Source organism: Melanerpes formicivorus, unplaced genomic scaffold, assembly GCF_026170545.1.
Source record: "Melanerpes formicivorus ecotype bairdi unplaced genomic scaffold, bMelFor1.0.p_v2 SCAF_5, whole genome shotgun sequence".
In the NCBI taxonomy this organism is placed as follows: Eukaryota; Metazoa; Chordata; class Aves; order Piciformes; family Picidae; genus Melanerpes; species Melanerpes formicivorus.
Genome location: NW_027142357.1, coordinates 12,541,081 through 12,551,381, shown reverse-complemented (window position 1 = coordinate 12,551,381; position 10,301 = coordinate 12,541,081).

Genomic DNA, 10,301 nt, shown 5'->3' with positions numbered 1-10,301 from the left:
AAGGAGGCGGAGTCATTGTCCCTGGAGGTGCTCAAAAGGCGTGTAGACATGGCACCTGTGGGCATGGGTTACTGGGCATGGTGGTGTTTCATCAACTGTTGGAGCCAATGATCTTAAAGGTCTTTTACAACTAAAACAATTCTATGATTCTAGAACAAGCATGGCTGGAGCAGAACTGGGAGGTGGAGTGGTATGGATGAGGGAGTTAAGGGCAGTTGGAAGGGAACGGGGAGGTGTGTGTGGGATGATGGATAGACAGGGTTAAGAAGGGGTATAAGGGCAATGACAGGTGAATAGGGTAAAGGGGAATATGGGAGGATGATGTGTGGATGGAAATGAGTGGGGAATGTGGGTAGCTGAGGGGAGATTGACAGCAGGATGGGAGTGAAGGGGAGATGAGAACAATGATAGGCAGATGGGAGGGAGCTGGGGTTATGGGGGCAATGATGAGTGGGTAAGCAAGATGGGGAACTGGAGGGGGATTGGGAGGTAAGCAGGAATGGAGGAATGAGAAGTGGATGGAGGTGAGGTACAGTGAGAAGAAATGGGGCAGCAAGCCCTACCACCCACATGGGTGAGGGGTGTGAACACTCAGAAGCACAGAATCAGAGCTCTAAGCAGATCAAGGTCAGAGTGCAAATGCACAGGGCAGTGACAGGGATTTTCATTATCTGTAACATCAGAGAGCATCCATATAGCTGCATTTCTCTCCAAACCTGCCCTGTACAAAGCAAAGCACGGCCCTTCCCTAGCTATGATCCCAGCCTTGGGTGCAGGAGGAGGGGGTAAGCCATGATTGTCCTTCTCCTTCAGTCCAAAGAAATGAGGCTTGGGGCTAGGCTGAAAGGAGGCTTTTTCAAATACTTGCTCAGTCAAGAGGGAAATGGAGAGACATGGTTCCAGGTCAAAACAAACCATCGGCACTGTACAGAGCAAATTGCCTTTTAATATGTCATCAAATAGAGGGGGTGAGTTTCAGGACATCTTTTTCTCCTCAGGATCTACCAACAGCAATACAAAGAAATCACAAAGCATAAAATGAGATCCAGCCATGAAAACAGAGGTTGCATGCACACACACAACTTAGAAGACACAGAGCACCAGGGGTCTATCTCAGCCCCAGTCAGAACACTCTGGCAGGGTGTACCTTCCCCAAGGGCACCTCTGGCAGAACCAAGAGCACCTCCTGGCACCATTTCACATCATCTTACAGCTGCCAGGACCCTGAAGGCTCATGAGCAGTGTCCATTCTGCTGCTTTTTGGATCTGTTGATTTGTAAGGCTCCATTATCATGGCCAGTCGGCACTTTGTCCCATCCTAGATGCTCCACCAGGCCATTTCAAAGGGGTCTGACCTGTTGCCATCATCAGTCTGCTCACACTCAGGAGCTCAATCCTGCCCAAGCCCCATATTGCCCTGTAAGCAGCTCTGGGAGCCCTAGTACAGCAAGGCAAAGCAAAGCATGGAGGAATAGATCCAGAGAAACAAAGCCACCCCACACCAGGACACACAGAGACTCACTGCTGGGCTAGCCCTGCACCAGTTACCTGATTTTACTTGCATACCAACAGTACATGCTTAATACTGGTGTGAGAGGCTGACTTGCTGCTCACGGTGATGGGTGCAAGAGGGGATGTGGAGGTCCCCAAACAACTCTGACCTCTTTGACCAACCTGGTTTGCCACATTTGATCTTGAACCAAACTTTTTTCCTTCAGATTTTTCTGTTTTTCTCTTGAGGGATCCGGGAGAATTTGTCCCACGGTAGAATAAAATAAAATAAGATTCACATCCTAGCTTAAAATACAAAAGAAAGGGAATTCAAAGAGGTTGTACTGGTCTCCAGGATGACAGTTTGCAGGGCACAAAGTTGATCAGAAGTGGAGAGGCAGACAGCAGTCAGTGCATCCATCTCTGTGTTCCCTTTTTGCTGCTTTGGCAAAACCACACCACCCTGAAGCAGCAGGATGAGGAAATCCCACCGTTCCTCCATCTGATGGCACTGCTGAGCACAGGAGAGGAAAGCAAGGACACGTCAGCGACAAATCCAGCAGGAGCTTGCGGGACCTTCCCCACCTTGCTGTAAGGGAAAGTCACAACAGCCTGGTACCTGCTTCTCCCAAACTCACCAGGAAGGCTGCTGGGGAGCCCAAAACTCTGAGCTGCCACTACTCTCACCAACCCCACCTTCCACAGAGACCCTTCAGATGCTGCTGAGCTTCTCAAAGTGCTTGGAAACATCCCTTTTTCTAAAGGAACTGGGTCACCAGAGGCTCAGGAGGAAGAGATGAGATGAGAGAGCAGATCAGAGAGGCTCAGGCAGGCTGAGATGTATAAGGGGACCAAACAGCAACATGACTGTGGTCCACACACGAAGGTGATGAGGAGACCACACTGCATCAAGAAACAGCAATTCAGTGCTCCAAGGCTCAAAAGCATCAGGTCCATCTGCAAGGGGCTCCCATAAGCATGTGGGCCAGAACATCCTTCCTTGGATCCCAAGAGCATGTCAAACCTCCCCACTAGCATGGCTGCAGCTGCATGAAAGGCTTCTCATGAAAACAAAACAAAACCCAACCACAAAACTTCATCCTATAGACTGCTTGTAAGCTCTGCCAGGGCACCTAATTTCAGGTGCTGGAAGACAAATATCTTGAGTGACAGGTGTGCAGTCCAAAGAGCTCATCATTGGTGGTAGCTTTTAAAAATGTGGCTTCCACTTCATAGTGAGTCCACGCACTTCCCTGCATCCCCCATGAAAATTGTCTGCTCCACATATCACCTCAGTGCCTAGCCTCTCAACAACTTCCTGAGCTGGCAGCTCTTCCTCCTCTGCACCCAAGCTGAGCAGAGCCTCCTCCCACTGCTGCAGCTCTGTGTTGTCCATGTGGAGATTATGGAAAGTCTGTCAGGTGTTTCTGCCCACCTTGCTCTCCTCAAAGAGCAAGTACTGCACTAGATGGTAATTCCTGATCTTTGCTCTAGTCTGTAATAGATTTATTAGTGAGTAGGAGGAGAGAAATTAGGAAAATGAAACCTTAAGTGGAAGTCTGGGTTTGACCAGGATGCAGGCAGAAGTCTTAGCAGATCTCATAAGCATCAGGCCAGGACCTTCCACAAATATGGTCTCAGCCCTCCCTGCCCAACTTGGCTATGCTGAGCTGCACCTGGGCAGGGAGTGACCACAGGCATGTGCTATTTGCTTGAGACCAGGCTGGAGAGAAAGGTCTGGCCACCCATGCTTCTCCTTGCCCTGCTCCCCCTTTCCCTGCAGGAGGAGAAGCAGTCAGCTGACACCACTGGTGCATTTGCTCATTTATAACCACACTCAGGCTGCCTGGTGTGGGTTTTTTCGGTCACTTGGATTCCTTGAAAGGCTGCTGGATTGAGCACGTTGCTTCTAACCATACAGATCCAGCTTGCAGCAGGATGGGTCTCTTTGTGCACTGCAGCTCCCCAAGGGGCCCTGACTCAGAGTTTTCTGCAAATTACAGCATCTGAGTAAAATGCTTTTTGAGGGAAAAAACACAAGCCCATCAGGCAGCTCAGCTAGGGGATTTCTGTCACATTAACACCTCTTCAGCTTTCCAGATGCCATCAATCATCCTAGGCTGCCAAAGCTCTGGTGACTTAAATTGCCATCATATGGTCCAGCTCAAACCCCAGGAGCCCTTATGAGCATCTCCATCATGTGACTGGTGCAACTGTAGGCTCCCTCCTGGTATTGTGTCATTCCAGCTGTTCCTCCCTGACTAATCACACTTTCAGACAGCTGAGACCACTCCTGGGAGTGAAGTCTACATGGGAGACTTCATGTGGTCCAAGCTTTGCTGCCAAAAGTTACACTGGGCTTTCAGAAGGTACTGCCTCAGCAAAATCCTCCCCAGGGACTCCTCTGGAGGTTATGCTCACACCAACCTGCCTGTCCATAACAGTGAAGATTCATGTAAGGCTGCGCAGGAGCAGGCTTGTAGGAACCACTATCAGACTTCAAAGAACTAAGTGTCCATCTTGCTAGTGTTTGGAGAATCAGAAGGTAGAAGAGGGCTGAAGGCCCAGAAAGCACAAGCAATGTCAGGTGTATGCCATGGAATTAAAGGTCTTGCACACACTTGTCCCTGCAGACTCAAGGAGCAGCACATTCCTAAGTTGAAATGTTTAGATGTTTATTCAGAAACCAACCTTTCCATGTGACCTTTTCAGCTTACATTTATAAGTTGTAGCTCGAGTAAACAAGCATCCTGGCCAGCTGATTAACCAGCTCCTTGTCCTCTGAAATCCAGGGAGAGCTATTTCATATGACTCACACTGGCCTTTCTACAAAGAAAAGCTCCCATCACACTTTGAATTTGTCCACCACTGTCTTCCAAGATCCAGCTTCCCCTCTTTCCTCCCCCTCAACCTACAAACAGAACCACCAGAAACACCACTCAAGACTGAGAAGTCTTCATGTTAGGGCCTGGTACAGCTGGAGTTGGCTTCAAGTGACCCCATAGTCACAGTGTCTGTTCTCCTGCCCTTTAGGGCTGACGAAAGATGATGATTTGGGAAGGTTTTCCACCAAAGACGCCATCAAAAGACCCATAGTTTTTCTCCTTTTTAGCTTTGGTTACTCAGAAGCAGATCAGAGAGCTGGTGGCCATGGCACTTCCAGTGAGACACCTGAGTAGTTCTTGGCTTCCAGAACTTGCTGCCATGACCTCACCAGGCTGATTCACATGCTGCCTCATGGTTCCTCTCTAGATGTCTTTATGGCAAAGGCCATGGAGGCAGCCACTGTGAAACCTCCTGCCCTGGTCACAGGACCTCAAATGTCATGGGACACACAGATGGTTGTTCAGGGCACAGGAATGAGGATGGTGGCTTCAGAGGACAACCCCAGTATAGTACTTCATCTGCTGGGGAATTACTAGTGAAAAACAGAATCCAAACTCAGCTTCCATGAAAACGAAAATTTACAAGACACGTTTTAGTGCTGACTTGACCAAAAACCCACAGTAAAACTTCAAAGCAGCCCCTGTGTAGGAACCACCCCACCTCTGCCACCGCCACCAGCTCCTGCAGTGCCCTGAGGTCAGACAGAACTCACGTGTCTTGTGCACAGCCACATTCCAACACAGCATCAAGGCCTGCCCCACTGAACCCCAGGTTTCTGATGGTGTTGCATGACCTTGGCTGGATCCAAAGGGAAAAGGTATTCTGAGTTTGGGGGAATGGTAGGAAATAATGCAAAACTCTATACCATCCCAAGTCTGGCCATGCATTTTTTTCCATGGTAGCAGCTCCTACTTCCCTATGGAAAGGTTTGAATGATTTGTGCAGTGTGGGGTTTTTTTGCCTTCCCCCCAAAAAAAATATCCAAACCTAAAAAAGGTTCCATTTGAAACTGCTTATACTGGACATTTTGCTTTTCAAACAATCAATATGCAAAATATTCCAGTTGAAGACTATGACCAGTTTGAGGTCAAAACACCACTCACACCTACTTACATGTGCAGCCTGAGTGGCACGAAGTTCCTGCCCATGCAGGCTTTCAGCAACCAGGAACATGGTTACAGCTGAAGGTCTTGCATAAGGTGACACAGAGGAGCCACACAAGTTTAGTAAGAGCAGAGAGCAAGGATGTTAAGAGCCCATTAAGGAGAATTAGCCTCAATTGCTACTGCTGACAGAAGTGGGCTGCCTCAGCCTCCCCCAAACCTTGAGTGCTCCTTGGAGACGCTCAGGCCACAGATGCATCTTCTGCTCCTTTGCTGCCTCCACTTCAGATTTCTGCAGACAGCCCTATCATAGATTCATACAATGCTTGGGCACCTCGATGGACCTTCTGCACTGACGCTTCCCAAACCAGCAGGAGGTGAATCAGCCAGGCCAGGGGATGTGAGACCTCTGCAAAAGATGAGGTTCAATGTCAGGAAAGCAGTCACTGTACTCAGTTTAATCATCAGTCAAAGAAAGGCATGTCCCCAGGAGCTTCTAAAGGCAGATTTGAGGCAGTCACCAAGCAAAAAGCCTCCTCACATCACTGCCAAGCCATCCCCAAGGCAAAACATCCAAAGCCCATCTGGACCATGAGTATGGCTTCAATTTACACACGATGGAGAAGAATAGCTTCAAAATGAAACATAGATTCTTTCTCCAAATTTGAATTCTTTTGAAGGGCTGACTCTTCTCCAAGGCACTGAAATGAAGCAAGCTGGCAGGGAAATTATAGAAGAAACCAAGTTCTTCCAAAACAAAGCCCCAACAGGCCACAGAGCATTTTAAAAAGATGCATAGCCCAAGAGCCTATGGCATCCACCTCTCTCCCCATGTACACCAGAGGCAGCTGGAGGGAGAGCTGCAACAAGATGGGGAGACCTTTTGTAGGCTTATAGAATCCAACATGAAGCAGCTATTTTCTCATTTTGTGCTTTCCAGCAAAATGATTTCTTCCAACTCTCCCATCAGTCATAGCAAGGGACTTTTAATCTCCCATCAGAGATGGTCACCTCTGCTCTCAAACACAGGGTAGTCCATTTCTGCACAGCTGAGATGGAAAATTCCCCAGAAGCTATCTCTCATGGAACACACAGATGACTTGGCTTAGGGAAAAGGCCTGGAAGCACAGAGAAAAAGAGTAGGAAACCCAGGAGATAGTGCCTGCCAATTGTTTTGCCACCAAACATCACTGCACTGGGGTTGCAAGGTCCCAGCTGCAGGTCATGGATTAGTACTGATGCTTCTAAGTATTGATGGAGCCAGAGCTCCCATCCAGCCCATACTTGGCTAGAGATGCTGAGGCCAGTGTGTGAGGCAAAATGCATGGCTCTCTCCAACCAAAATAGTTCATCAATGCATGACACAAGCTCCCCTTACTTTCATCATCACTTCAGCACCTGCAGCCTGGTCTTGTTCTTCCAGGTCTGTGCTTCAAGAGACAGCCACTCAGCTAGGGATGACCAGCAGCAGAGTGGGCATCCAGCAGACAGGCAGAGCTGAATCTGCTGAGAAGCCACAAGCATTCTTCAGTGCTCTAGATGATCTGCAGACCTCCTACACACATTTTCAGGTAGTGATCCTCCCAATGTTCAAACACATGACTGCATGTCCTTCTCAACCAACAAGTAAGAAGCAAAGTGTCCCTGTGGGCCCTCTCCTCCAAAAAGATCTCTAAACTTATCCTTGCTCAAACTACCAAGAACTGCAGGGGTTGGGAACAATACCAAGAGATGCCTGAGCACATCCAGACAGAGGACTCCAGGCCCATGGAACTGCCAGGGGTACAAAGGCTATTTCCAGTCACTTTTTGACTTGGAAAGGGGAGAAATAAGTAAAAATCCTTTTATTCAAATTTATTCAAATTGCGGGGGGGTGGGGTGGTGGGGGTGGGTGGGAATTATCCATGTTGCAGATGTGTGGAATTATCTCATGGGAAGGAGGGATCACTCCTAAAATATCCCCCATTTACTTGAGACAAGTTATCAGTCTCTGGGGGACTTCACCAGTACATAAATTCATGCTCACCAGAAACAACTTGCAGGATGATCACTCTAAGACAGGCAACCTTGGATCCCTCTCCAGATGACATGGGGTAGTGGCTTGGAGCCTTTCCACTGCTGCTGGCTCCTCAATAGTCCTTCACCCCTTACTGGGTGAAGGAGATGCAGAGAGCATCTCTGAAACATGCTATGACTCAAGAGTAGAGCCTGTGGCAAGGTCAAGCTGGAGCCAGCACTACTGGGAGCAAAGAGGACTGACAACCAGAGTTCTTCACCCCAGCAGAGAAGGCTGCATGATGAGGAGATGCCATTCCTCAGCGTCCAACCAAGAGCCCTGGTCCCTCACCCTGCTGAAGTCATGTCTCCAAGGGGCTGCAGGTTAAGATACACTGACAACAATTGATAGCAAGAAGAGGAGATCCCTGTCTGCTGCAAGGCAGAGGAAAGCAACTGCCAAGTCCCATTAAAAGCTAGCTAATTCATCCTCTGTTTAAAATACTCACTGTAATTGACCACTTCATGTTGAGGCACAGTTCCACTCAAAGCAGCTGAGACCTCAAAGTTAACAGGACTAGAAGAAACAGATGTAATGTGTACAAACTACAACATACCCACAGCACATGAGATCGTTACAGATAAAAGGAAAGTGCACATTTGAGGTCTGTGCCCAGCTTTTCCAGTCTCCTGCTTGTGCATCTGTAGGAATGGATGTGAATTAGTGCAGGATTAAAAAGACCATGACGAAAGTGATCTGCAGTTCAAGACAAGTTCTAGACAGTCGCTGAAGCAATGTGGTGATCAATCCTATTTCTGAAGTGCTGCAACAGAAGCTATTGGAGTGCAATGTTTAAAACTGGAGGAGGAAATCCAGCTCTGCCCTGGATCCCCACACCAGCTAAGAGTATTGGAGAGGTCTCCTGATGCTGGTGTGATCCTCAAAGCCTTAAAGGCTTTCATTCAACAGGAAGACAGGGGAGATGTCAGCCCAGATCAGCAACATTTTTAGCATTAATGAGTTAGGTGTCTTGTACATCTTCAGGAGCATCCCTTTGGGTTGGCTTTATTGCCTCTGCAAGGAGTTTTCTAAGCCCTGCAGTGTGCAGGAAAGACCTCAAGCATGAGGAAAAGAGAAAGGACTGAAGCAATCTAATCTCTTTTTGTTCATCACCTTCACAAAGGAAAACACAGCAATGCAGTTGTGGAAGCTAACACACCCCTTGCCTCTGGCATAGTTTTGTCACTAAAACAAAAGTTATTGCTATAACATCCTGGAGTCAGTTCTGCTCTCACGGACTGACTGAGAGTCACGGGAGATGACAGACTTCGCCCACGATAAACATTTCTCTTTGAACAGACTCCAGAGCTGCCTGGCATCAAGAAACCAGGAGCTCACAGCAACACCAAGCTGTGCACCACCATTTTTCTTTTGAATCTGAACCCAAACCCCACCAAGTCAGTACCAGCCTTTGCCTCAGCTGTTCAACAAAGGCATTGTGCCAAGCAACGCAGCCTCATGCCATGCAAGGTCAATGCCAAACCCACAGGCTATAAACCTATCAGGAAGGAATGTAAGCTTGTCTCTTTTCACTGTATCACTTAACTGCAAGTCCAGACCCCTGCAGCTTTCACCTATGCTAAGAGCAAACAAGGTGATGAATAAGAAAAGCTAATTGAATGCTGACTGCAGTGAAATTGCCCAGTCAAACCTGCTGCCAGCTGCTCTGCAGCACAGCATTGCAGAGTTACATGGAGAACAGCTAAGGTGGGAAGGCACCCAGTGAGATCTCCTGGGCCAGCTAGAAGGGGCTTTCCTGGACCATGAGCAGTCCCTGGCACAGATGGCAGATAGAAATTTTGGATCTAAACTCCATAACTGTATCAATGCAGGGACAGGGAATGCCTGAGACTGTTGGTGGGAAGCACAAACCTTGGAGGACTCATCCTGCCCTCCTCCATGTACAGAAGAATGGAGAACCACTTGCACTCCAGCTGCTGTGGTGGCAGAAGCATGCCACCCAGTAGGCCATTGTGGGATCCATCTCTTTACTGGTACCTGCTGGTGCTCAAAAGCTCACCTGAAAAACGGAGGTCTGGACCTTGCTGTGAAGCTAAGAGGCTGCCATTACAGCTGAAAGGTGGCAGCCAAGACCACTTAGACCTAGCACTCAGTACAGACAGAGCAAAAATTCCCATCATGGATGTCTGAAGAGCCTTAGGTGCCCAGGGGAAAGGTTGCATCATGCAAAACCATCCCCCATATTCATCCTAAGTGTGTTGCAACACTGAAATGGAAGCAGTCTAAAAATGTATCCACATTTAAGTATCAGATGCAAAACGAATTCACAGCCTGTGACTTGCTATCTCTGGTGCATCAGCATGAAGCACAGCCCTTGAAGCTCATCCCGCCTGGCCAGCCTCTATCTGCAGCTTTAGCTACTTGTCTCCAACAAGCCAAAATGCCCTATAGCCTTGTAGGTGTAATTCTATGTCTCTAACCATGCTTACAAGGTGCAGAGTGAATTCTGCAAAGGAGATAGGCTTGCCACATATTGGTTGGGTCACAGCCCCTGCAGGACCCTATCCTACCCTCCCTTACACTTGGGCAGTAGCCTAGACTGGGTACTCAGCACAGGTTTGGCAGCAGAGGAAACAGAACAAGGCCACACATGTGGACCACACCTTCTCAAAAACACACATGTGGAAAAAGGCATCTCCTGCCCCAGGTTGACACTGGAATGGGTGCAGGCCAGGGGGTTGCACAGGGAAGGTACCCCATTATTTCCCATTTATTATAAGCTCTTATCCGTCACAAGATCTGAC